A 27,302-nucleotide genomic window follows, 5' to 3' on the forward strand; every position below is an offset into this window, starting at 1 on the left:
CCCATCTCCAAAGCACAAGCTTATGTTCTTCTAGTTACCACTCAAAAGGAAAGTTGCAACAAAAACTGACAGGAGATATATTTTATATAAGGTCAGAATATTGCATAATATTTCAGAAAAACTGTCTTTTAAATTTAATTTGATGAAGTGCTGAAAATATGTCTCATTCCAGTACAGAGATAGATTTTTAGCTCTTCTGTTATAAAATTGAAATTTAAAGTGAACTTCCTGGGATGTTATACAATATTCCAATCTTGTATAAAAAATATCCTGTCAGTTTTTTGTTGCAACTTTTATTTCAAGTTGTAACGAGGAGAGCATAAACCTGTGCTTTGGAGATGCTGCATTTTCTTTAACAAATGGCTTTAAAATTGATTTATTTTTATTCTGAAGTGTGTGAGAACACTAGAGATGGTTTATAAATATGAAGCTATGACTCAAACAATCTATTAGCGTCACTAGGAGCCTGAGGTTTTATGAAGAACTGAAATTGACTTGCTTAATCCCTTTCCAATTCAAGGCCAGATTCTGATCTGAGATGTGTGATGTATATAGCTGCATACCTTGAAAAATCCACTACTGAGTAGTTGTGTGGACTTACATTAGTAAAGTATTCAAGCTCTGTGATAACATATATACTGTAATCTTGATTAGAATATAGTTCTTTGGAAAAGGAGTTTTTCCACAAATATTAGCAACTACTTTATTTGATCACATTGTAATGGCCATGTCATTCAATCTGTGGGGCTGACAATAGGTCTGAAAATTTGTCAGCAGGGAATGGTGGCAGCATTAATTGCCCCAGCTCTGGAAGGTGTGGCAATTAATGCTGCCATGACTCTCCAAATGTCAAATTTCCAGTCTGCAAATTTCCAGACCCATGACAAGCCCCCTGAGCCAGATGACACAGGATTCAGGCTCTCAGTGTAAATGCTATATAAAATATACTGTTGCAGGACTGCATGTTTGTACCACAATAGGTGTGTTTTCCCTCAGGGTGATAGGATCTACAAAGAAAAATGTACAGCCATTTTCATATGCACAGGATTCATGCCTGAATGTGGAGGGTAAAAAGTAATACAGCAAAAAAAGATAAAATTGGTGAGGGAATCCTCATGTCCTAAAAGCAGAAAGGGGCAGAGGAATTGAAGTGTCCCCAGCCTACAATCCTCACAGTCCCTAAACAGTGAACACTACTGGTTCAGTAAAGAAAGTGAAGCAACCTTCTCAAACTGGAGCAATAGGGATCTTGCTGGAAAAAGCAGAATGTCGTTATAAGATCTAGCTATAAAGCAGGATTTCCAGTCTGCAGATTTTTTTTGAAAATTCTGTTTTCAATCTGAATTGCATCTTTCCCCCTTCCCCAAACAAGCAAGCAAACAAAAACACTACTTTTCTCACGGATGTGACATTTTTAGAAAATGTCATTTCAGGAACACCTATCCACAGTGCTTCTGAAACAAAATCTGTTCCATAGTCATTGTTTCCTGACCAACTACTTGCATTTCCTGGGTCTGTAATACCAGGCCGAGTTAACACACTGTGACAAACAGCCAGGAATAGCTGGCTGTTCCAGAGTTATGGACCTCGGGTGCAAGGACTGCTCAGGACCCTGTGAGTCTGTCCCAGATCCTTGGACTTGTAAGCACAGGGTTCAGACAGGGTTCCACAAGAGTCTTGCTTCGGATGCTCTAAAAAAGTACTGATCCCAAGATGGATTGGAAAAATTCAGGGTTCAATGTAATGCAGGCATTTTTCAATGAAGCAACATGTTATCAGAAAATGTATGATTAATCCAATAATTCCTGACTATAGTGTATTCAGGAATATTGTTCTTAGTAGCATACAATCTTCAACAGAAGATGATAACATTTATTATGGGTGGACCTGCAAAGAGACTTAGTGAATTAAAGTGAGACTTAAGCAATTTCCATCCAAAATAGCAATATTCACAGTAACTGCACAGTTACTGTCTAATCTCTTAGGCACCTAGAGTCCATAGTTGTTTTAATTTTGTTCAGTAAAGCTCTCCAGGCACCTGGACCTTTGCTTCTCTACACCCCCTGAAATATCTCAGTCCTGATAAGGCCAAGCAGCTCAAATCTTATCTCACACTTAAGCCCTGTTGACATTCATAACCCTGGTAGTTTTCCACCTCTGTGTCCTGAGTGCTCCGATTCAATAGGTATGCTCTGAGCACACCTTCAAGATTGGGCTTCTCATCAAATATAGAAGCAGCCAGTACTTTTATTTAAAAACAATTTTTCCAGAAAGGGAGGTGGTACCATTAATGACAGCAGTGACCCCCTTTATATAAAAACCTGCTGCCTAATGCCATGAGTGACTGGTGCCTCCTGAATCGGGAGGGGGGCACCCAGAGAAGCCACCAACCCTGTCGGGGAAGCACCAGCCCTACTGACAGCATCAGTGTCAGCTTTCGGGGGGGGGGGGGGGAACGTGCACCCTTGTGCAGCCCCTACCAGTCGCGTATGCCTAATGCACTCATACAGGAAATGGGAGACCTTCGTTCAGTTCTTTGAGAAACAGCAGATCACTGCTAATTATTTTCAAACTGAGCAAAGAATAAAGGGGCAATTGACAATTCTGGAGATCCAGATGCCCAACTCATTGGGATTTCAAATCTTCTCAGAAAATGGCATGGTTTTACTCAAAATATGCTCTAATTAGAACTTGCAGAATTGTGTGATGCAAACAGTACATGCAGTGAGACATCATTTAACTGGTGTGTTCACGTTTCTATGAGTTTTTCTTAGAATACTGGCAGTTCAGTAATGCCACTACCATGCATGAAAGTGAGGTAATCTTTTCAGAAAAGGCATAGATCATACAAATAATATGACCAACTCTGTGGAAAACATAACCATTGGTGTGTCAATTATACAGTTATAGAAATAGCACCTTTCCTCTGATTATCTCAAAGTGTTAATGGTGGTGATGGGTATGATGCAAAAATTCAAGATACAAAGGTGATAAAGAATGGAATAAATCTTGTCATGCCAGTTGGGTAAATATGATAATCCCCATTTGGAATAAATACAAAGATAGTAATTTGCTTAGTCAATCAGAGGCAAAGTCAGGAATGACATATGAAGTCTGCAAAGCACTTCACAATAACTAGGGCCCTGGCATACTGTGCCTTCTGCTTCTGATAGAATCATCTCCTGCTTGCCTTCCTGCTTCTCTGCACTATTGCATCCATCTGCTATGTACTGGAGATTTCTCAGGGACATGAACTGCCTCATCTTCATACGTGTGTACATGCCCTAGTACAGGGCCCCGACGCTGATTGAAACTGTGCTGTGCTGCCACAATACAACTAACTGCCATTATATAAATCTTATGCTGTAACCATTATGACATACCTCCTCTCTGTGCTCATGCTCTATTGATAGATTCTGTGTATAACCGTCATTATTTCTTTTTCTCCATTGTATACTTGAAAGATTCTTTGCAGTTACGGGATATCAGTGTGATCATGATCTCTTGCTTATCGTGAGGCAGAGGAGAACCCTTAGGCTAAAGGAGATTTATCTAGGCCTCATTTTAACAGGAAGAGAGAAAATTCTCAGCATCCCTTTCATGTCTTCAGCCTCCCCACTGAGTTTGATGGGTGAGGGAGGCGGTGTGGGGGTTGTTATAGAATGATCCCTCTATTAAAGCCAGTTTAAACAACTTAGATTAGAGGGTCCCACTGCAGTGTCTAGAAAACTGACTCTGAAAGGAATGTGTGTTTCAAAATTGTATTGAATGAATTTATTATGCTAACATATGCTAAAACTTAAAACTGCCAGAGCTGCTGAGAAAACTGTCTACAGTGTCTTTTCTCATTTAGAGGACCAAAAGGGATGAGATTTTATTCTAATAAAATGTGGTGTGGTTGCAGCTGTGACTTGGGTGAAATCAAGATACATTAAGTAAAATTGACATTAAAAGTGCAATATAACAGATGGATGCAAAAGTGAATTTTTATCAAGATGGCCCATTAGAGTTTTGCAGCCAGGCAGAGAAAAACAATGACCTGGAACAAATCAAGAAGAATGATGCTTGACTTATGCTTCCTTCTTGCAAAGTGTGGCCCATATTCATAGTCCTTAATTAGGAATAAATTTTGCTGATAGGCTAATTTCTCTCCACTTCTGTAAGTCATTAAATAACTGGGTTAAATTACAAATGAGTAGGGGGAGAATGGGCCAGCCTATGGACTAGTGACATAGCAAATTTCCTATGAGGTGGAGAAATCAATTAGCAAGTCACTGAGTGCTGACCAGTTGCATAGTCTACTGTTAACCTCAAACCACCTTGGGTAACTTTTAGCATCAATATTTAAGACTAGTGCAAGCCACATTGTTGAAAGTCTGTACCACTGGTCTGGAAGAGCTTTAGTCTATCCTATGAATGTCCTTAGAAAGAAAATCTTGCATATAAACACTATCACTGCAATGGACTCAAAGCAGTGAGTCTCTTGCTAGAGTTGGAATAAAGTTTTGTTGAGAAATGTATGTCATTGTAAATATTGGTGTAGGTGGTGTATACCAGTTGCCTGCAGATGGTATTTGCCTCTTCAGGATTAAGGGGTTGGGTAGCTGTAACCATTTTATGAATGGGACATCTATTGTAGGATACAAAACTATTACACAGAGAGTGAGGTGATCTGATTTGAGCTCAGACTGGGAATGAGGCACTGCTGAGTCAAAAATCCCTGTTCCTTTGCTGTGGCAAATATAACATGTGACTATGTAACTGAAGGTAATTTCTAGGAATTAAAGATTACATGCAGATGGCTCTAGGGAGATGGATTTTTTTTTTTAATTTATGAAAATGTGAAATTTTGCTTTTTTTGTCCTGATTTTGGGGTGGGGAAAAATTTAAATCCCAAAATTCTTTTGGTTCAACTGAAATGCTTCATTTTGTAGTTCTGAAATAGTTTATTTCAGTTTTGGTAGTCTATTTTCTTATAATTTTCTTTTAGCATAAATGCAAATTTAATTTAAAAATGGAAAATCATTTAAAACTGAAATACTGAAATTTTGCTTACAAAAAGTCCAAGCAACCAATTCCAGCATTTTCAAATGTTTTTATTTCAACATTGTTAAATTGGGAAATTCATAGAAAATGTCCAGTGTCCAAATCGTTTTGTTTTGATGAACTGGCATTTTTCAGCAAAAAGCAAACAAACATGCAATTGAAACATTCTTGACCACCTAAGCTATCCCATAATTTAAAGAGACAAGCAGGGAAGACTGACTTTGATTAGAAATCTTAATTCTAATATTTTTAAACCCTGGATGGCTGACTCTGCAAACTTAATGTCCTTTTAATATACTTCTTTGGCATGCGATAAAACATACATGTGATCTGAATGTTTTATATAGTCCCTTAAGAGCAGCCCAGGCCAAAAACTCTAGTCCTGGTCATCACCAAACTCTCAAATTTTGTATTTGATATCAGGACTGGGTCTGGATTTTGAAGTTGAAGACATTTCTAATATATAATAATACGCATTAGTTTATAAATGATTTGCTGGTACTGGCTGAATAATGCACACAAATAGCTTATTTAATCATTTTCTCTCATTTTCCTTCTATCAATGAATAATTTACTCAGGATTGTTATTATTATTATTATTTGATGCATTCTACTTCACGCTGTAAAATGGGGAAAAAAGCTAACAAGAGTAACCTCTGCTTGTTACTATGGTATTTGAGCATCTGCCAAACTTTAACATGTATGTCATCACAGCTTTGTAAAATAAGAAGTACTTATCACCTTTTTATACAGAACTGAGGTACAAAGACATGAAGCAAGATTGCCAAGAGTACCCTAAACTATATGGGAAGCCTCTGGCAGAGCAGGGCATTAAATCCAGGTGACTAGTACCTTAGATAATCGGTCCATCAAAATGGAATTGAAAGGGTGTTCCCCACAGGATGGACTAACATGTGCTCCAAGATAGAAATAACTTCAGGTTAAAAACTCCATATATAAAGTTTTCACCGCAACAAAGATTTTGTTGGAGGAGTTCTTAAAACTATTATTTATGTGCAGAGCATGTGGAAATCCACAAGATGTAATGGCAAGAATCCAGTGATTAATACCTGCAAAAATCAGTGAGAATTCTGAAACCTGTTTTCATGAATAGTTAATATCAGGGCCACCCAAACTACCTCTTCCTTTCTTCAGATGTAGTTCTTGAATCAGGCTTTGAGGATGAGATTACTTGCCCTTGTGAAAGGGAAAAGATAGTTTGATCTGCCATTAGGTTAGTCATTTCCATTTGCCTGGATCCTTTCTTCCAGAAGACATTTTACTGTGAACAGTGCTGGTGTAAGAGAATAATGGTGACCACAGTGCAGTGAGGCAAATAGTGGGAAAGTAACTCATATAGCAAAAGAAGTGTGCTTGCTTCTGTTTTATCTGTAGGGACCTACCAAATTCACAGAGGAAGTAGAGTGCATGGCAGCTCCTTTAATCTTGCATGTTCCCCCGCATGCACCTCGCCCCTGGCGCCCCACACCCCCCATCCTCCCCCGCTTCTGATTAGCGGAGGACCCCGCAGCTCCCTCCTGATCAGCAGGGAAACTAAAACCGTGGTTTTAAACATGACGCTGTTTTTGTCTCCCCACCAGTCAGCAGCAAACAGCAGGGCTGTCTGGGGCCCCTCAGTCAATCAGGGGCAGGAGGCATAAATGGTGCCATATTTAAAACCACAGTTTTTGCCTCCTTGCTGATTAGGAGTGAGTGACAAGTGGGACCCTCCACCAATCAGTGGGGGGGGGGCAGGGGGGGCAGCACAGGGGAACCTGCAAGATTAAAGGAGCCACAGCACACCCCACTTCTGCCATGAATTCGGTCGGTCCCTATTGATCTGGTTTAATAAATTAGTATAACGTATAATAATATGATATAGAATATACCATACTATCTTCCCACACAGGCTATTTATGAACTGGCACCAAGAATTTACACAAAGGCAGTGTTCTGTGGGCATAAGAGGCAGAGACATGCCTAAATATATTTTTATGAAGACCACTGAATTTTTTTAATTGGAGCCCTACTTATTTGTCCTATTTATGGATGGTCCTGTAGTACCTTTGAGTCAGTAATGGAGGTATTGGTTATCTTGGATTAAGAATCTACTGCGTATTGAAGAAATACTGACTCTGATTGTCTATCTCTGGCTTTGGACTTCCAGACATGCACTCCAAGTGAAGATCTCATATCCATCACCTCTTTTAGTATTGGTGACTGTACAAATCTAACTGTTTATGCCCTGAAACCAGTGCCTTCCATACCCTCAACTTCCCAACAGCTCTTCCTTATTTCCTATGTTCCGTCTGAAGGCGTGAGCTTTCTGGTAAAATGTATCTCTTAAAAGGTAAGTGAGAGCCAGAATGTAGTACACACAAGATTCTGAAATACCATAGGTCTTTAACTCACCACCAAAAAGATATACAGATCTGCACAAAGATAATAACCTTTAGAAGTATTTCCCTGCCTCATTTTCCTCTTCTTTCGAAAGGGTGCTTTCAGCTTGGGTCAGGGCCCTATTGGGTTATCCATGGTCCTTTTCCTGAAGTTCATGGCTTTTCCTCTGAATGATGTCATTTTTTGGTTCAGTAGTCATTCTCTATCCTTGCTTAGTCCCACAGTTAAATCAGTTCCCGTGCTATGGATAACTCATCTGTTTCTTCTTTTGTCCTTCCCAAAACTTCCTGTACCTCATCGCCAATTTCTTGTGCATTTCTGTAAGCCTTGCCCCTTCTAACAGCCTTTTTTGTTCCGCCTTTAGTAATTTTCCACCACTTTAAATGCCAGCCTCCTGCCGAGTCATTTGGAATGAACTGGTTCTGCTAGTCTGTAGTCAGCCTCCTTAGTATGCCAATGGTTCAGTCGTAGTACAGTCCTTATTCTGGGAAATATGTGCTAGAGGTCTTGTCAGCAAGTTGGATATGCATAGAAGCATTCCATGATGCAGCACTTTTCATAATAAGAACTTCATAACAATAACCAGAATTTCTAACTAGTACATAGACAGATTCCCTCAAATCATTAGAAAAGTAAATGCAGTACTTTAATCATAGTTCCCTTGAAAGAGTGACTTTAATTCCATGGCAATGTTTATTGTTACAAGATGTACCAGTTGTGTCAGAGATTCAAACTCTGGTGAACAAACAGTCTAAGCTTGATTGGAAAAAGCTTTTGAACTCACTGCTACTTGCCCAAAAGGGATAAAATGCAAACCTGAAAGCTGCCAATATTTATGTTTTGGGGAAATCAGTTGAACGGGAGAGATTTTCTGAGCCTAGAACAAAAAATAGACCATTTAAAGGGCTTATTTTTTCCTTTGAAATTTTGTTCTTCATTTTAATTAAGCTCTCACAGGACTCATGAAGTTGGACAGCTTTCAAAGAACCATAGAACTTGCTTGCCAGGTTATTTTTTTCCCAATCTCTCTCAGCTGTATTGTTGCAAGTGTTTATCTTCTCTGAGAAAAGGACTTATCAGTATGGCACAGCAAATGAAAGCCTAACAACAACCATTTTAGTAGCATCTTCTGAATACTTCTTGTGAAAAAACCCTATTAATACTATACAGCCAGATTAACTGAGGTGCCACTAATATATAATGTATGGGGAATGCATGTATACATGTACATATAGCAGTAGTAGGATTACAATGTTTTTATATCCATGATGGCCCAATAAATGTCAAGAGGCAAGGCTTTTTGGTAGTATCTTTTACTGGACCAACAATATAGTTGGGAAATCTGTTGGTCAGGCTTTCAGGGAAGGGCACCTGATGTCTGAAAGCTTATCCAGCAGCTTTCCCAGCTGTATTGTATTGTCAGTCCAGTAAAAGATATCATAACAAATCTTGCTTCCCTATTTGTGTATAACTCTTTCTTCTTTCTCTCTCTTTCTCTCTTTTGAGATACACACACACACACACACACACACACACACACACACTACTGAACTAATATAGCTATCTAGATAGATAGATGATATTATATATAGTTTTATACATCTACTAGCGAAATGCCCATTGTGAATGGGCATCCGATCCCGTGCCCCCCGCCACTGCTCCAAGTCCAGCCCCGCTCTCCCCACATCTTGCCACCACTCAGGTCCTGCCCTGCTCCCTGCTCCTCCCACTGCTGCTTTGGGTTATGCCCTGCTATACTTGCCTCTCTGGTTCATGCCCCACTCAACCCCCCTTCCCGCCGCTTCACACAAACGCTGCACGGGGGGGGTGGGGGGTGGCCACAGAGCATGGCGCAGGAGTGGCCATGATATGGGGAGCACTTGGTGGCTGTGTAGTGAGGGGAGCAGCCCTGGGATGTGGTGCAGGGTGCACAGGGTGGAGTGGCACACGACCACAGGGAGCGGTGTAGGGAGTGGCCATGATGTGGGGAATGTGTGGTGTGGGCAGTGGCCCCTTGGTGAGGCGCAGGGCTGCCCACACCCACCTGCACCTGCTCCCAGCTTGGCACCCTATGGCCATGCACCACGCCCCCCGTGCACCACATGCCACGCCCTCTGCATGGCCACAAGCTACGCCCCCACCCCATGTGGCAGCGCACCCTAACCCACACCCCAGGGCTCTCCCTGCACCGCTTCCCACAGTGGGGAGCACCCCTTGGCCCTGACCACCTCCGCCTCTGGCTTTTATTGTAATATAATAAAAGCCATAGCACTTCCGGCTGTATGTCTGTCTGTCCATAGGCTCCAGGCGGTGCATGCACATTTGGCCTGGAGCATTACAGACAGACAGACACACAGTGCCAGGGATTTTATTATATTAGAATAATAATATTAGAATATTAGTTCAGTAATTTTCTTAATTGATTGGATCTGTAGTAAGCACAAGTTGGACACAAAAGTAGATCAATTTATCAATAAAAACACAAAAAGTTCAGGTCAGTGTCTGTCCTTATTTAAACACTGTATAATCTGGCTGAAGTAAATTTAAAGACACAACAGACTTGATCTCCAGAGATCTACCAGATGGATATCATCACAGTAAAGAAATTGATTTAATTATTCAATGCAAATTTAGGCTCCAATCTGGCAAAAAATTGTGCCCTCAAATTATTTTATAACTTTGTGTTATAATAACCTAATGGGACTACTTGTATGCACAATTTTGTACCCTGATTTTGGGGGCTGTCTTTCATGCCATAGCACATTACAGCATTCAAATTAAAAGCAGGTCCAACAAGATACTAAGTTGAAGCATACTTAGGTGTTAAGGTTTTATCATACAAGTCTCAAAACCTGATTCTTTTCTCAGCTACTACTCAGTTTTTATGAAAATACTGAACATGAAAATTCTAGGAGAAACTCTGCCTCACTGACCCTACTGAATGTAGTGGCCCTACCTACAAAAGTGGAATTTTGCTTTAATTAGGTGCTGAAAAAAATGGTAGTATTTGTGTAACTCTTTGATCATCCTGATATTTCAGGATGCTTTACTTACACTTGTATCACCATTTTTCAGGATGGGAAAATATCATACAGGGTGCATCTACACATAACCATATGGTGATGTTGCTACAGCACTATTGCTACAGTAGTGTGCTTTAGTACTTCCTCTTGTAAGTACTAAAGCACAGTGCAGTAACTTCCTGTACTGCACCGTGTTTGCTGTGCGTGGTTACATTTTTCTGCTGTAGTGCTGTATAGTTGCTGTAGTGGCAGGCTAAAACATGCTGCTATGGTGACACAGCCGCTGATCACGTGTAGACTCACACTATAACACCATAACGTGCCATACAGTGACATAGTGCTTGGCTACGTCACCATACAGCGATGTGTAGATACAACCACAGAAACATAAAGCTACCTGTCAAAAGTCACCCAGTAAATCAATAGCATAGCCATGAATATAATCCAGATCTTCAGATTCCCATTTTTTTGGAGGGATGTGTCTGAAATTATCTCTATTTTATTGCAAGGTTCTTAAAGAAGTAACAGTATTTACCCACTTGTTTAGTGTCAGTAGCTTAACTAGTGCAGGGTAAATAAGGTATCAGTTCCAGGTGCTAACTATGAGAGTGGTGCCAGAATCACCATCCACCCAAAGTCTTTGCCAGCCCTGTGTTGACTTTGCCTGGCCATTAGAAAGCCCCACACCCAGCAGAACATCTGGGAGGTGGGGGGCAAGCAGAATGGTGCTCTTCCCCCAGGGAGTATTTCTCACAGCATAGCCTTGCACCCAGTAGCATTTGGGGGGATGGGGGACCTGTGCTACAGGGTTTCTCTGCCAGACTCTCTCTCTGCCACTGCTGCCTGGGCTCTCTGTGTAGGAAAGGCAGCAGCAGGCACATCAGTAACAGCAGCATCTGTATTCCTTGCGCAGAGAGCCTAGGCAACTAAGACTTCCCTTCCTCTCACCCTCTTCTCCTGCTCAACAGTGACCAGCATCCCAGCCTCCCCACTGAATAAACTCGATATGCCTCTGGTTAGTATTTAGAAGTTTTCAATGTATATGAGCACATTTCTACATATGGGTCATTCACAAACTCTCACAGTATTTACTCGGATAAGCTGGAATTTACTATCTGAGCTGAGTGACTGGTTACCTAAGAACATAACAACGTAAGTCATAGATGACTGGTAGAAGGGCCCGGGTGGGGGGGAGGGGGGACAGGCATGTGTTCCCTGTCCCTGACAGAGCTGTCCTCACTGCCACTGGTGGCGTCTTCAGGTGCTTGCCATCTCCGTCCCCTCTGCCAATGCTGGCTTTTTCAGGTACCCCTCCAGACTCAGGAGGCATCAGTTGCCCATGAACATAAGAACATAAGAAGAACATACCATACTGGGTCAGACCAGTGATTCATCTAACCCAGTTTCCTGTCTCTTACAGTTGTAGAAATGGCTACTATACAGAAAGAACACTGAAATATCTCTAGAGTGATCTATTCCCTATTCAGCATCCTCCCGGATATCCCTTATTTCTTGGATTAGAGATGCCAAAGGAAACATCTCCAACCATTCTAGCTATTAATAGATCTATCATCCATAAATTTATCCAGGTGCATTTTGTACCTGGCTATGCCATCTGCCTCCACCACCTCCTGTAGCAATGAATTCTACAAATTAATTACATATTGCCTAAAAAGTACTTGTCCTTGTTAGTTTTAAATCTGTCACCTACTAATTTCAGCATGTACCCCCTAGTTCTAGTATTTCAGACTTGGCGAACAATAGATTTATTATGTTCATTTGGCCCATACCTTTCATGGTTTCATAGACCTGTATCCAATCCCCCCTCAGCCTTCTCTCTTCTGAACTGAAGAGTCCTAGCCTTTTTAGTCTCTCCTAGTATGGCAGCTGCTCCAGGCTCACAATCATTTTTTGTTGCCCTTCTCCGTACCTTCTCTTAAGCTACTGCATCCTTTTGGAGACATTGGGACTCTCTCTTTCTTTCATGTGGTGTCACATATCAACTTCTAAATCTGTGAGCCACTGTCTGGCATTATAGCTCAATGTGCAGATTTCATTTATAAAGATTACAGCTTTTGATTAAGTGCTGTGCTGCTTGTTGAGCACCACATTCACAAAGGGGACTCTCTAAGATGTTCATCTTGTGACATCTTGTTTTGAAGTGTCCATATCCAAATCTCAGCCTGTTCAGCTTGACCCATGCTTCTCTGCCAAAGTTTTGCCCAATCGGAGACTCATTTAGTGTTGGTATAAAACACTATAAGAGCATAGGAGTAGATCTGACCTTTCCTGGCCTGCTCCATTACTGCCCATAGGTTTGGTTCAGCATCCCCAATCTCTTCCAGGAGCTAGTGGGCTTTGTGGATGAAGAGTTTATGACTTTTGAGCCTCTTAAACCTCCATCTATTCAGATCTTCAGTTAATAGTTGATGGAGCAGCTGATTTTGGTCATCTCTTGCCTCTATTGTCAGTAATGATATTAGGGCCTGTCCTCTTATATCACTTGGTCCAATGCCCAGGAGTACAGGGAGTACATCTGTGTGTATGCAAGTTGTGCAGCCTGTTATGAATCTCTGCAGACTGTTAAGTACATTATTGAGCTTTTTAGTGCAACAACTTCTGGACAATACAGGAGCACAATATTCTGCTGGGGAATATACCATTGCAAGAGTGGTGGTTCTGAGCACTTTGAACGGTACTTATGTGGTGGCACAGTAAGGGGTGCTATTATGCAAAGCCACCCACCTCACTGTGCCAGGCCCAAAACCATGCTTCGGGAGTCTCCCCTGTGGAGCCTACAGCCGGCTGGCCCTCCTCCTGGAGAACTCCTGCAAGCCTGGGGTAATGCTGCCATCGCCTGGGCACTGGCCTCTGTTAGGGCTCTGTGCAGCCTGGGGTACACAGATATTACAAGCCTTGGGGGTGCTTTGCCCACTGGTAATATTTTTGGGTGCTTCTTTTAGCCTGAAGCCTTCCAAGGTAACCCCAGATACAACTGAGGGAAACAATAAACAGACAAGCTCTGCAGGGAGCCAAAAGGCCCCTTCTCAGCCCCTTACACAGTGGAACAGCCAGTCATACTGTAACCTGCTACCTTTATTGATCAGGGGGAGAGAGTACGGGTGGGGTAGAAAAAAAAGAGTTACAAAAAAAATTTTGAGCAAACCAAAATAAGTTGCGCCTTACAGATCTTGGGTACAGGGACCCTTTTAATACACATCTGAATTACCTGGTTCTAATCTACTAGCTAGTTTTCAGGTCTTTACTCACTGATTCATCCAGAAAGTCTCTGGAGGCTGTTGCTTGTGTGTTCCAAAATGCTGCTGGAGGAAGAGAGCGAGCTCCCCCTCCCCTCAGGAATTTACCTAGCCCAGTCACCTGGGTGACCAGGTTGAACCAAATGGCAAGCAAGTGAGAGAGAGAGGGGTGTAGCTGGAACGATCCAAGCAGGGAGAGGCAGAGGGGGATTTCTTTACACCTAGAACTGCACCTCAATCATACTGTTGCTCCCCTGTTGCCTGCTTGGCTGACCTCAGCTGTTATTGTGCATTTTTTATAAAGTATTTCCTCATGTATTTACTTTCTTGATTACAAGACACTCAGCAGAAGGCCTGAAACAAATTTTCCAAAGACACTTGTGTATGGAAATATTTGCCTGTTCCATTGTCAGGAAAAAGCTAACAAAAAGGTGTGAAAATGGCTGGTTTCAAATGTAGTTAAGGATATGTCAACACTGCTACTTTTTGTGTTCAGAAGTTCCATTATGAAATGAGTGTCACCCTCTCGCTCCTACTCCACATGTGCCCAATGCCACAAATGGGTACTGTAGCCACCTTACAGCAGCTCAGTGTACTCCCTGACTCAGGGAACCTGAGGACAGTGCTGGGCAGCATTCAGCATGGCTCTGAGGTGGCTACATTATTTTCATTTTTGGGAAATGGAAGCAAGTAGCCAGGGCATGCTTCACAATGGCATTCCCAGGCAGGGCAATAAGGCAATGGAAATGTACCCTAAGATCCACAAACATTTGTGCAAATCCTTTCCCCCCTATTCAACCAGCAATCATTTTAAATTTTGGCAAAGCATATGAATGCCTTTTATGTTATTAATGATACTTTCAGTCAGGAATCCTGACTGTTCTTTCTAGTTAAATATTCAGACACCAGCTCAGGCACAAATAGTATTCCTTATGTTTTCATCTCTAGGTTGTGAGTCTAGTTATCAAATGGGTTCATTCTGAGCTGGTCAGAATTATTTTTTTCAAGAGGGTAAAAGTGAAGTTGGGCAAGAAAAGGAGAGCAAATAGTTTGAATTATTTGTAAAATGTCCTGCTGTTTAATTATCCTGGACTGTCATCATTCCAACTTTAAATGATTTCCAGAAGAATTCAGGATGTAGTAAAACAGTGGTTTTCAACCTTTTGTCATTTGCAGACCCCCCCCAAATTTTTTAATGGAGTTGTGGACCCCTTTGCAAATTCTGAATGGAGGTGCAGACCCCCTTGAATAGCAAGTGTGGGTATTCACATACTTTTGATTGATCATAGTCATCTTTCATGGACCCCTTAGACCTCCCAGGGGTCCATGAACCATAGGTTGAAAAATACTGTACTAAATAATAGGAAACCTTGGTGGGTTGCTCTATTTTGTGCAGCATGTTCCCAGTTTAGTTGTCAGAAGAAAAATAAAATGGGGTGCTAAGATGCTCAAGCATTTGCAGAATCAGGCCCTGTATTCATTAATGAAATAAAGTTCAAGGTAATTATAAGTGACTGGGGGCGGATGAACATACCATTTAGAAAACAGCAGGAAGCTCTCTTCACAATCTCCCTCTCTTCCCAGATGTTAAAAGGGCTGTTAAAATGAACCAGATCCAAATACTGCAGTTTGTCAGTAAAAGACCATGAAAACAATATGAAAAATCATACAAAGAAAACATGCTGTTCTTGTCTTACTTCCATGATTTCCAACAGGAAAAACAGTAAGAGTTAGGCAAGGAGTGAAAGGGTAAGGGGCAGAGAGATGGTAAGAAATGAAGAGAAGAGAAAACACTGGATGGTACCTAGAAAAAAAAAAAAGTGATAGGAACATGGAAAGAAATTGAGCAGAAAAGGCCCTGCTCCCTGCCCTCCCCTCTGCAAAAAAGAAAAAAAGAAAAAAAAAAGAAACACATGCACACAATGGGATACCAAGCTTTATTCTAATGCTGCAGGACATGAATAAGTCATTCAGATAAATGAGAGTTATTAGTATCCCACAGGGTAAGATCTCCCCTCAAACACAGGCTGTTAAAAAAGAATTCAATTAATGTAATTGGCTAGAAGAGGAGACAAAAAAAAAACAGAGCAAAAGAGGGCTGAAGAGATAGAGGTCTAAGAAATTCAGAAATGACAAAAAAAAAAAAAAAAAAAAAAATGGAAAACTTAGTAACAAAGGTACCTAAGACCCATTCCACCTCTACTCCATGAATTCTTATGTGTCCATATTCACTATGTAATTTCCAAGTCTACTTCTGCATGCTAGGAACTTTACTATTTCTCATGATTTTACATGGAAAGTGCTCAGATGTTACAGTTATGGGTGACAGTATAAAACCATAACACTGATAGATTTAGCGTGAACTTTTACCAAAAAGAAAACTAAAGAAAGGTGTAAGTGGCCATCTCAGTATTCTCCCAGATCTAATAATAATAGATAATTATGCATTATTGAACATCAAAATCCATGCAAAATCCATATGGATTAAAAACATGTTACATGCTAAGGAAGGTATTCATTTATCTTTGCTAAAAAAAAATGACCCAAAATAGCTGAGAAGTAACATGCCAGTTTCATTCGAGTTATGTTTCTAAGTTCTGAGGTCTGCCTTCATTGATTTCAGTGGAATTACACCAGGCATGAATTTGGCACAGAGCAGCTTTTATAAACTTCTAATGCGGTTAATTTTTACCAAGCACAATATTTCCTTATGACACGTATTTTCGTTTCTTGGTTGGAAAAGCAAACAACAGAAATTTGTGGTGAATGAAGAAACTACTGCTTCTGGTTCTTGTAGTTCTGTGGTCATAGACAGCTATTCTTCAGCTGTCACTCTGTCTGCTTCCATCTGCTAGTTTTTCCTTCCTAACATCAGCTTTTCTTTTGCTTCATTGAAAGATTTGTTACACCCTTTTAGTATCCTCCTGAGCACTACAGTGTTTCGTCACTCAGATTCCAATCAGACTGGGGTGGAAAAGAGGTTTTTGTCCTGGAAACCAATCCACACCATGTTAAAGCAGCATGCTATTGACAACTGAGAATGTTATGTCTAAATCATGTCTACATCATGGTTTGACTAACATACCATTGAGAAAAAACCAATTATCTTTGCCCACATTCGTTAATGAAGCTCTGTTACAGACCTGCTAGCAGTAACTGTATTTAAACATGGTTACAGTTACCATGGTTCTGCTCCCTGTGTGGACTAAGCCTCACTTTGATAGGATTTGACTCCTGCTAAATGAATTGTCTTACCTGAAATTCTGATTGAAATGTTTTCCAAATGTAAATAGCTGCTTGCTTATGAAAAGCCAAACAGCAAGCAAAAGGAAATAAAATGTTGCTGCTTTAGTGCTGGTAATCAAGTACTTCAGAGCAATAATAGTAATATTAAAAGTTCTCTCTATTAAATGTCAGTATATCCCAAGGACTGCAGTATATAACTCTGAATTTCTCTAAAGCAAAAAAAGAAACAGAAAAAATAGCAGATTCAGCATTTTGCCCATCTGAAACAGCTAGCAATATATAACAGCTGAAAATGGTTTATTTTTACATCCCTATCAATAGAACTCTCTCTGAACAGCTTGCTGACAATTTTGCTTCAGTGAATTTACAGCTGCAGCTATTAATACTAAATTCTACCTATCACTGTCTATCATGTGTGATTTCAAAAACTTTTATCTATGTACTAGCATGAAGTTTAGGACATTACATAGCAGTTGATTCATATGATTTATATTTTTCATCTGGTAAAAAACAAATCCCACTCCCTCATCTCCCAGGTGGGAAATGTTCCTATAGGAAATTTCCCGGTAGGAAATGTTACTTATTAATTTATAACAGGGGGTGGGGGCGGTCTATTAGCAACACCTATATTTAGGTTGCTTACCATTTTCTATTACAAAAGGGCTCTTGTGACTTTTTTTGTGAAAGGCTTCTTATACTTCTATTGTTTGTATCAGGCCCTTGATACTTTGCAGGGGGCACCACCAGCCTATAAGAAATATGTTTTCTCTATTTCTGCATAATTCTGTTAATCTTTTGCTGATACTTAAACTATTAAATTATATCCTTTCCCTTTTCTGGTTTATAATCCTTAGGAAAATTTGAGCAGCATACCACAATAATTATTAACTATGTGATTGTCCTCTGGTTGGGCTCACTTCCTCACCAAAGCAGTAGCAGCAGCAGCAAATGTTATACTGAGAAAGCCTGGCAGCTCCCACATTTTTTAATTTTGTGGATATTTGTTTTTGATGTTGTAAGGTATTCAGGTGCACAAGTAGCCCATTACATGAGAAATTAAATTTTTATATGAAAAATAAGGAAGAACCTAGTCGTTGTAGAATAATTAAGTAATCTCACTGTCCATGCCTTGCCACTGACCAGTCAGCATTGAGTCAGCTTACACACTGATCCCAAGTCCTGGCCCCAGATAGCCAGAGAATGTGTTGTGGAAACCAGCCCATTCTTTCAATAGTAGCTGCTCCACAAACCCATTGGTTAATCTGTGCTGTAGGAAATCCCTCCTCTAGATGTCTCCCTATTCTCTTTCTACAAGGACAGTGTATTGGAGATGTTTGTTTTCATTTTTCAGGTTACATTAGCTACTCCTACACACTTCTATGCAGTCCCATTATAGTTAGTCCTCATCTAGGCCTGGTATAGTCATACTGGGAATGTGAACCGCATTTGGAATGTAGGTGAGATCTCCAAGCCCCAAGACAGAATGGCCAAGCAGGAAATCCATCCTGTTGTCAAACTGATACTGTCACCTTAGAAACCCCAGGGACCATCTTGTCTAAAGAACATATCTCTGTAACCAGAGAAACAGAAAGGAAACATGAATTTCTATCTTTCCCTTCAAAACCTCCTTTATTTTTCTCCAGTTGTGCTTAGAAGCCTGCAAAGAGGATGTTGCACTAATGACAAGGAAGGAAAGTCAAGAACAACAAGGTGCGTGCTTGCCATTTTTGCCACCTCCTTCAATTAGCCACCTTCGGCAGCCACCTGTGTTGCCTGGCCATTCACGCTGGCCCTGGTTATAATCCTGTGGGTAGAAAATCAGGCTTAAGGTCTTTGATACATTTTCTACTTAAGGGGAATTACCCAATATTTTGAAATTGTTCTCTGATTTCAGTGTCCCAAAAATCTATTTCTGAAGACATTATGGGTAGGAGGTCTCAATTCTTTCAACTATTTGCATTCATACACAAATAGCATAAACCACCAGTTTGCTGGGTATATTCTGTACTACTATTATGTTGTGTCCTCATCTGAAGAAATTAATGTAGAGTTCACCACCGCTGCATATATAAGAATCAGTGCCAGGTCCAGTTTGGTCTCAGAAGTATCTAGACAGGACTTAGGTGGAATCTAGGGTCCTAAGTTCCAAAGAGCGATCCAGATCTGTAGAGCAGAACCAGATGGATCCCAGACAAAACCCTGGAGGCAGCACCTTCTCTTTGGTCTATGAAGTATTGTAGATGTTTAGCCTTGGGCTTCTGTTCATGCCTAGAATCTGATTTGATCACCCGGGTGCCCAGACCCAACCTTGATTCTGTTGTGAATTAAGTTGATATTTGGGAAGTGCCTCAATACCTTAAAGAACTAAATCCATTAGGATATACCTAATTAACATCAATAATATTTAGTTTGGCTCAATGGCTTGTCCACCATTTACATAGTTGCCTATAGATTAAAGCATTGACTTAGGAAATGTGAGACATGGATGCTAGGCCCTTCTCTGGTTAATCTACCTCTCTCACTTGTCAGGAGATTGCCCTAATCACCAAATCATGGATTAGATTAAGTGCAGGTGCTTCCTACCTTCTTGTTGAAGCTGGTGCACTGGGCTGCCAGGTAAGCAAGAGTCCTGGGGCTGAAGAGATTAAACAAGAGGGAGACTGCCTCTACAGCCTAATGCTTAAGGCCTTGGACCCTGTGAGGAAAAAGGTCTGGGTTTTGGTCCCTATTTCCAGGACTTTTTATGCAGCACCATCAGTCTGTTGCCTACTCTTAAAAGTAGGACTGTGTATAGTACATCACAAATGACTAGAGTTGTCTAGAGTCATTCCTGAGAGTTTCACACCTCAGTGCTTAGCAGTCCCTATTGTCTGCCTCTAGACTTTCTGAATTACCTTTTGGAGGTACTTACATTGCCTGTATGGGACACCTACATACCCAAACTCAGTCTAATTGGATTGTTCTTTGGAGGCACCTATTTCCCACCACTGACTGGATAGTGATCCTAGTCACCTAAATCTATTCAAATCCAATAATTCTCTGGGGATGAGGTGGCTACATTTTAGATGCTGGGGCCACATCTACATGAGATGCTTTACTGTGCAGTAGCCTAGTTTACTAAGCAGTAAGTGTGCACAGCTACACATGCACATGTATGGAGAATGATGCTACTTGTGAGTACATTTGCTACCTTCAAATGCAAGTAGCAAATTTACATGCAAGTATTAACTGCACAGTAATGCATGTGCAGATGCCAGATGAGAGCAGATTTGCTCCCTGCTACAGTCAGCCCTGCTACTAGAAGGCCAGCCTGAAGCTGGCTCCAAGCTTGGGGGCTGGGAGTTTCTCTGGACACAGGGCTGGGCTGGCACTATATGTTCCCCAGCCTCAGGTCCCTAAAAGCCTGTAGGCAGAGCCCTGGGGTTTAATTAGGCATCCTAAGGCCACTCCAGGCCTCTGTGTCCCCCTAGGCAGGCTGCAGGCTAGGTGCACCAGCCTGCCTGTATCCTGGTGCTGCTGCCTGGCACCGCAGTTCTGTGTGGCTGCCAAGCCCACACTGGTTAGGCCTGTAGGTGGCTCCAAGCTCATGCCACGTCTATCAGCACCCAGGCCCAGCTGCAGGTAGCTCCTGGCCACCAAGGCCAATTCTAGCTGCCTGCAGCCAACTTCCAGCAGCCTACCCTGAGCCTGCAGGCACTGTGAGGCATTGCCTTGCCACATGGCTGCCAGTCCCATGCTGTGCCCCTACGCTAGGTGCTGGGGATAGCTGCCCAGGCCCAGCAGCACAGGGAGAGTCATATGGACACCCAGAGAGCTGGAGCAGGAGCCCTGATGGCCTTGTCATTGTCGATGCCACACCCTGCCACCCGGGACCCCAACTGGTTACAGAAGGAGACTGACAACCTTGTCCTTTTGTCATTGTGAGGTGACATGGAGGTGCAATAGCAGTGCATACTAGGTGGGCACTTCACCACCCATGTCTACGAGGGGCTGTCAGGTCGCCAGTTGTGCCCAGCATGGGCACAACCGGTCAGAGCAGCAGTGCCACATAAAGGTCAAGGTCTTGCAGGCACAGTAGGTTTCCATCTCTGATCACAACTGTTGGTTGGGGAGTGCTCACAAGACCATACCCTTTATGCAGCAAATGACAGATCCTTGTGCCCCAGGGCCCAGGCCACAGCTGTGCTGTGTACAGCAGTACAGGTGGCTTGCTAAGGCCCCACCCTGGCCTGACACCTGTGTTGACATTGCTGGGGAAGAATCCCTTGGGGCACCAGCAGCCCATCCTGCTGAGGTCCCCACCTGCAGCCTCCACAAGCAGCTCAGGGAGCCTGGGCCACTGTCTGCCCTGACAGCTCTGCAGCCTCAGGCCAAGCCATGACATCAACACCAGCTGCCAGCAATGCCAGCTGCTCCCTGGCCGGGGGGCCTGCCCAGGTGGCCACACATTGTGCCCTGCCATCTGATGATTCCACCAGGTGCTACATGCTGTTGCCACCAGTTGGGCCTGACCAAAACCCCTGGCCATGCCAGCCCTGGGCATGTGGTAAGGCCTGCACAGTGGGGAGAGCCCTCCTGGCCCCTGCCCAAAGGCCTGGCCCCTGCCCTTTACACACCTTCCCCACACAGCCAAGCCACGCTTCTCTGGCCCTTGGGTTCCCCCCATAGCACACAGGGAGGCAGAAGACAGCACAAAACTTTTTTGAGCAGCCTGTGCCCCTACCACCAGGTGGGCATGAGTCTTTCACGTGCCAAAGAATGCATTGATGCCAGTGGCGATGTTGTTGGCTGTAGGGGCTTGGACATGTAGCACAGCCACAATTAGCCCTCCAGGCAGTGGCAGAGGTTGTGGGGCAGCTTGGGCTATGTTCATAGGCAAAGCTATGACACTTTATGGTACCTAAGCTGTTCTGGATAAACTGGATAATCTGACCCTGCAGAAAAGAAACAAATTTCAGGCTATTAAAAGGAAGAACCTAGAAAGAAAGAAAATCCATTGTACGTTTGATTCACAGGTCCCCCTGAATTCTTTAAAAGAAAGACATTGAAACTTCTGGCCAGTGTAAGTGAAAGACCAAGGAGAAGCCGAAAGAGGAAGCAGCCTTCTTCAAGTAAAAGAAACAGCTGAACACTAAGGATTTTGTTTCCGGTAGCCCTGAACAAAATACCAAAATCAAACTAGATCTGGTCAAAAGAGCCTCAATACAGACCAGCATCAGGGAATGCATATACATTTAGTTCTTGCCTTTATCAGGTAGCACAAAGTGAATCACCCCACATAACTTTTTATTGTTGGGAATAGCATAGGTAGCATGGATTTAAATAACTTGTTGCCTTGCATCATCACAAAAAAAATGGAACCAATCTCAATAGGTGGGATTGGTGAATAACTCAGGGGGCTGCCCACTCCAGCCCCTGGCCCCAGCCCACAATCCTGCCTTGCCTCACTTCAGGGAGGAGTCGCTGCCTGCCCCGCGTGAGGGTCTGCCAGTTCTGGGGAACTGCTCCGTGGGCTTGAGGAAACTGCTTCACTCCCCAGCCCTAATGTGATGGGCCTCCTCCCTCCCCGAGGCGATGAGGGGGAGTGGAGCAGTTCCCTGGACCTGGCGGAACCTACGCCAGCCCCAGTCCCCATCCCTGTCTCTGTTCCCACCCCCGCCTCGCCTCACCTCGGGGAGGAGCCGCTGCCTCTCCTGCATGAGGAGTGAGGAGCTTACCTTCGGTAAGTGTCCCACGCTGGTCCCAGTGCCTCCATTGCACTCAATGCCCAGCTCCTCTCTGAGTGGTTGCATGGCCTTAGAAAGTTTGTGTGCAGCAAGATTTTAACTTGAGTGCAGCCATGCACGTGAGCAGCTTAGAGGCAACACTAGTCATGGGTGTGAAACTAATTGCTGCATAATAACACTTTTTTATCCAACTCCTTAGTGATGATATGACCAAGGTTTGATCCACATTAATTTTGAGTAAGTGAGGGTTTGTTATTTATCCTGGGCATATGGAAGGTCTGCTTACTGCCATTGTTAAATAACCCATAGATTGTGCAGAGATGAAAATGCTCAAGACCCCTGGTAGGCTAGTCTAGGGATATCTACTCAATCCAATGTCTTTTATGAGACTTACTCTTAAAGTCCCCTTCAGCTTTAAATATTATCATATTAATTTCATAGTATGGTATGGGGGTATGAGAAGATATTAGCTACAACTATGCAACAAGATTAGGAGGCTGCAAATAGTGTGACACAGTCCAAAATCTATCTCAGGTAGCTCTTAGGTATGTGTGATATTGCGCTCTGTTAATCAATTGAAAGGGATTTGCATAGGGTTACATCTTGTTTGCCTTTGACCTGTCTCCTGACTAGGAATGTGCTGATCACTATTCACTAATTAAAACTAGTACCCTGAGAGCAGAAGTATATTTGGGAAGTTTTAGGTCACTGTCAATCTGAGAACACTGGGATTTTTGTCAGTACTATAGATATAAATAGGAGGATAAATGTCCTATTCCACTACATCACGTTCTATCACTGGATGCTTAAACAAAAGAGACTTTCTTAAACATATATCCTGGTGACCAGCTCTTAGAAATCAGGCTCTCCCAAAAACCACTTTGTGCGGGCCGGGAGCGATCCGGGCCCTTTTTCGCGCCGCGTGGGCTGTGGCCAGCAGCCCAGGCACGCTGGGTCGGAGAAAGCAGGTGACATGCTAGAATTAGGCACAGACTCATAATGGTTGATTCAAGATTGTTTACTTACACCGAAGATGGTCGCGGTGTAGGCTGGACAGTTTCCTAGGCAAAGCTCCGCTTAAATCCTCATTTGAGGACTCAGTATTTGGATCACTCCCACGGAGTTGTTGAGGCTCCGTGGATCCTTTTGCGCGCAGGGAAGAGGGATACGTCGAGGATTGCGCTCGGTGACAGGGAGAGGCTAGAGGCTGATCAGACCCCTGTTGCCTTCTTTGAATACGCTGGGTCCAATAAGCTCCGCAGCGCTTAGAGATCTTCACAAGACATGAAGTTCTCTTCCTCCTGATAGTCGTGGAGTCCTCCAACTTGGGCGGAAACCACTCAAGCCTCTTATACGGCTAGCAAGCCAATCGCTAGCCGCCACGTGTGAATAATTTAACGCAACCCAATAATGGGGCTCGAATTAGAATACAAATGGCGGGAACTCCTTGCAACGTGCATTTCTTAGCTGCAAAGAAGAAATGCACACTGCAAAGAAAGCTTCAAAATGGTGGGAAAATAATTCAGTGGTGCCAAAGCACACACAAAACAAAAATCACACCCTTGGGTTGTGACACCCTTGAGCTTAGTGATCAACACATATTTGGATATAAACAGCCAGGTTTACTGTGCATCTGGTATGGCAAGGCCATGGGGAATCTTTAACTTTTACAAATATTTCCCAAACAATGCTTTCTTCCCTAGACGCATGACAATTTTAATAAAAGTGCCTCCTGCACTGTTTCTAGACAAGGTTCTGTGGGTGAATATAATATCTTTTATTAGACCAACTTAAATAGTTGCAAAATAATTATTAAGCAAGCTTTCGGGTTCAAAAACCCTTCGTCAGGCTAAGGAAGTTTCAGCAACACGGTTTCCTTAGACTAACACGGCTACAACCTACACTCCTGCACTGTTTTCACTAGATCAGGGCTGTCCATCTTCTAAGTAGGTGGGGGATACACATCTTGCAGGATGCACTAGTGGGGGCTGCAAACTCTGTGGGCCAAACCAATCTGAGTCACAGGCCCTCCAGACCACATGTCATGTGAGTGTCCCTCCCAAATTGCACCACAGCACAAGTACCCTGGTCTTACCCTCAGCTCCCTGGCTGCAGTCTACTCAGTGTGCAGGCTTCCCCAGCCCCAGAGGCTGTGTTGTGCTATCCCACCCTGCCCCTGGGAGTGGGGGCAAGAAGTGGAAACAAGAGCAAGGAGCATAAGTCTGCAGGCTGGAACAATCAGGAGGAGCCAGGGGGCTGCAAATTAACTCCTACTGACTGCATGTGGTCTGTGGGCCACCAATTAGACAGCCTTACATTAGACAAATACAAGACCCCTACTCTGTTGCCTGGGGTGGTGGGGTTGAAATCACACCAGCATAGCATGGGTTCATTTTTCATAGATTTTTAAGCTGTATTCTGATGGTGCTTATGCATTTTGGACATGCCTAGATGTTCTCAAAATATACTCTAGCAAGTATAGGAATGGATTCCTTGCAACGAGTTTCATGTTTCTCAATACGTTGTTCCTTGTTGAGATTAAAGGCCCACTAATGTCTAACTTTTTTCTGTTTTGTTTTTAAATCAAAAGTCGTACACAATAAGACTGGTGAAGAATGTAGAATATACATATATACACTCGTACGCAAACACACACACACACACACTGTTTTTACTATATATACACACATGCATATCATAAAAATATGGAATCTAAGCCTAAGAAACTTTATCTAAATTTGCAAAGATAAAAAAGGAATGCTGGTGATTCTTGATCAAGTTTGTCTCTGATGTTGATGCTCTGAGATGTTCTATAAGTTCTTGGCTGTCCATGACAGAAGATGACATATTAAGTTCAGCTGTGGTTTTCATAAACACATCCCAGCCATTCAGCCGGACCAAACTGAACATGTTAGAATACTTAGCAACTGCATATAAAAGCTCCCTTATGTCAGGAAGAAATATTTTCTACTTGTGTAACAGCATGTTGAGATTTTTGTTGTGCCTGATATTCACACTGTCCCAACACTTCTTGAATAACAGGGTTGGAATTTTGGGGGAATTCCTCAGGTTTTGGCATTCATGCTTTGGTCCTATTCTGGTAGAGACAGAATTATTTGTATCTCATTGCCCTAGCTCATATCCATTAGGTATTTTAAAAACCTACCTGTGTAAAGTTTAGCTTTTTGCATTTTTTTTTGGAGGATTTCTTTATTTCAACACCCAATAGGTAAGTCCTGGTGGCTTTGATGCTCTTGGCTACTAGAGATAAAGTCCTTAATTGTCACAACTGGTGATGAAGCACCAGGTATATGTTTATTCCATATTCCATTATAAACTAGTCAGGGGTCCCATTATTCAAAGGATAGGAAAGCTTAAACAGAGGCATGATAAACTACTTCAGGCATTTTACCAGCTACATTTTTTTTCTTTTTTTAATTACATATGCTTTTTATAAATATGTGTCTCTGTCATCAGACTTGCTTGGTTCTTTTGTCAAAAGTACATTTCCTCTTAAGGTACAGGAAGCTATTTCTGAGATGGACACTACTACATCAACAAAGGCCAAGCACAATATAACTTTCACGGCTATGGCAGAGATTTGAAAGACTACTGCAAAATGTTCAGATTTCACTTTGCACAACTAGATATATTTTCAGACTGTGGATCTGGAAGTTGAAGAGATGCATCTCTTTTTACTTCCACAGTTGGTTTCTTCCCCTTACTTTCCTCCGCCTCAATGTATAAGCCACAGGCCAGTCTGAAGGGAGTATCTAAGTCAGAGTAGGCAACATTTTTGGCCAGAGTGCTGAAAAAAAACACAATATCTACCTTGCAAGGTGCCAAAGTACCAGAAAAACAACTTGCCAGAAAAACAAAACCAGGGCAGAGGGTACAGTATATCAATATTAGTTAATAATAATAAATGTTGGGGTGGGGGGTTAACAGCAAATACCAGGTTTTCTAAAAATTCTAAACCTTGTGACAATAAATAAAACTTCATATACTACCTTAGTTGTGTATTGTTTTTTTTATTAAGCATGTTGCAATGAGAGAGAGAGGGAGAGAGGAAATTAAAAGTGAGAGCGAGACAGAGGAAAAAAAAAAGAGGACAGCAAGAGAGAGAGAAACAAAGGAGAGAGAAAGAGGGAAAGAAGGAAAAAAGAAAGAAAAAGAAGAAGGTAAAAGGGGAGAAAGAGCAAAAAGGGAGAAAGAGCAAACTTAGTTCACTTCCTCAGGTAAAATAATTTAGATTCAGCCAGCCATTTTTTGCCCAGTCTAAATGCAGCGTCTGCAGATAAGCCTTTTCCTTAATGATCAAACAAAATTTAGTTAGCATTATTCTTTAACTGCATAATTTGTTAGGCTTACATAAACACAGGCTGGGTTAAAAAAGGGTTTTTAAAACAAAGTGGCATTAATCATATGTATGGTTACAAAGTAATTTTACTTGCCTAGTAATTTACAGTCTAAAGTTGCTTTTTCCACACTAACTAGACAATAAAGACGTGCACCATTGTTGCTAACGATGGCATATTCACCATTGTTGCTAAAGATAGTGTTTGTAAATATATTCATAGTTATAATATAAATGTGTACTTTTC

At 42.2% G+C, this 27,302-nt stretch overlaps 2 long non-coding RNA genes across 2 annotated transcripts in view; one reads left to right on the plus strand and one right to left on the minus strand.

Moving 5' to 3' along the window:
- LOC109281221 (uncharacterized) overlaps window positions 1-13,902 on the minus strand; it is a 231,072-nt gene extending 217,170 nt beyond the window's left edge. Inside the window, exon 1 of the long non-coding RNA XR_009459720.1 lies at window positions 13,740-13,902. This is a non-coding gene — a long non-coding RNA (uncharacterized LOC109281221). The remainder of the gene's footprint in view (window positions 1-13,739) is intronic.
- Window positions 1-27,302, plus strand: part of LOC132248516 (uncharacterized) — a 195,368-nt gene that overhangs the window by 83,504 nt on the left and 84,562 nt on the right. The gene's annotated exons all lie outside the window — the stretch shown is intronic.

Source organism: Alligator mississippiensis, chromosome 2, assembly GCF_030867095.1.
Source record: "Alligator mississippiensis isolate rAllMis1 chromosome 2, rAllMis1, whole genome shotgun sequence".
Classification (NCBI taxonomy): domain Eukaryota; kingdom Metazoa; phylum Chordata; order Crocodylia; family Alligatoridae; genus Alligator; species Alligator mississippiensis.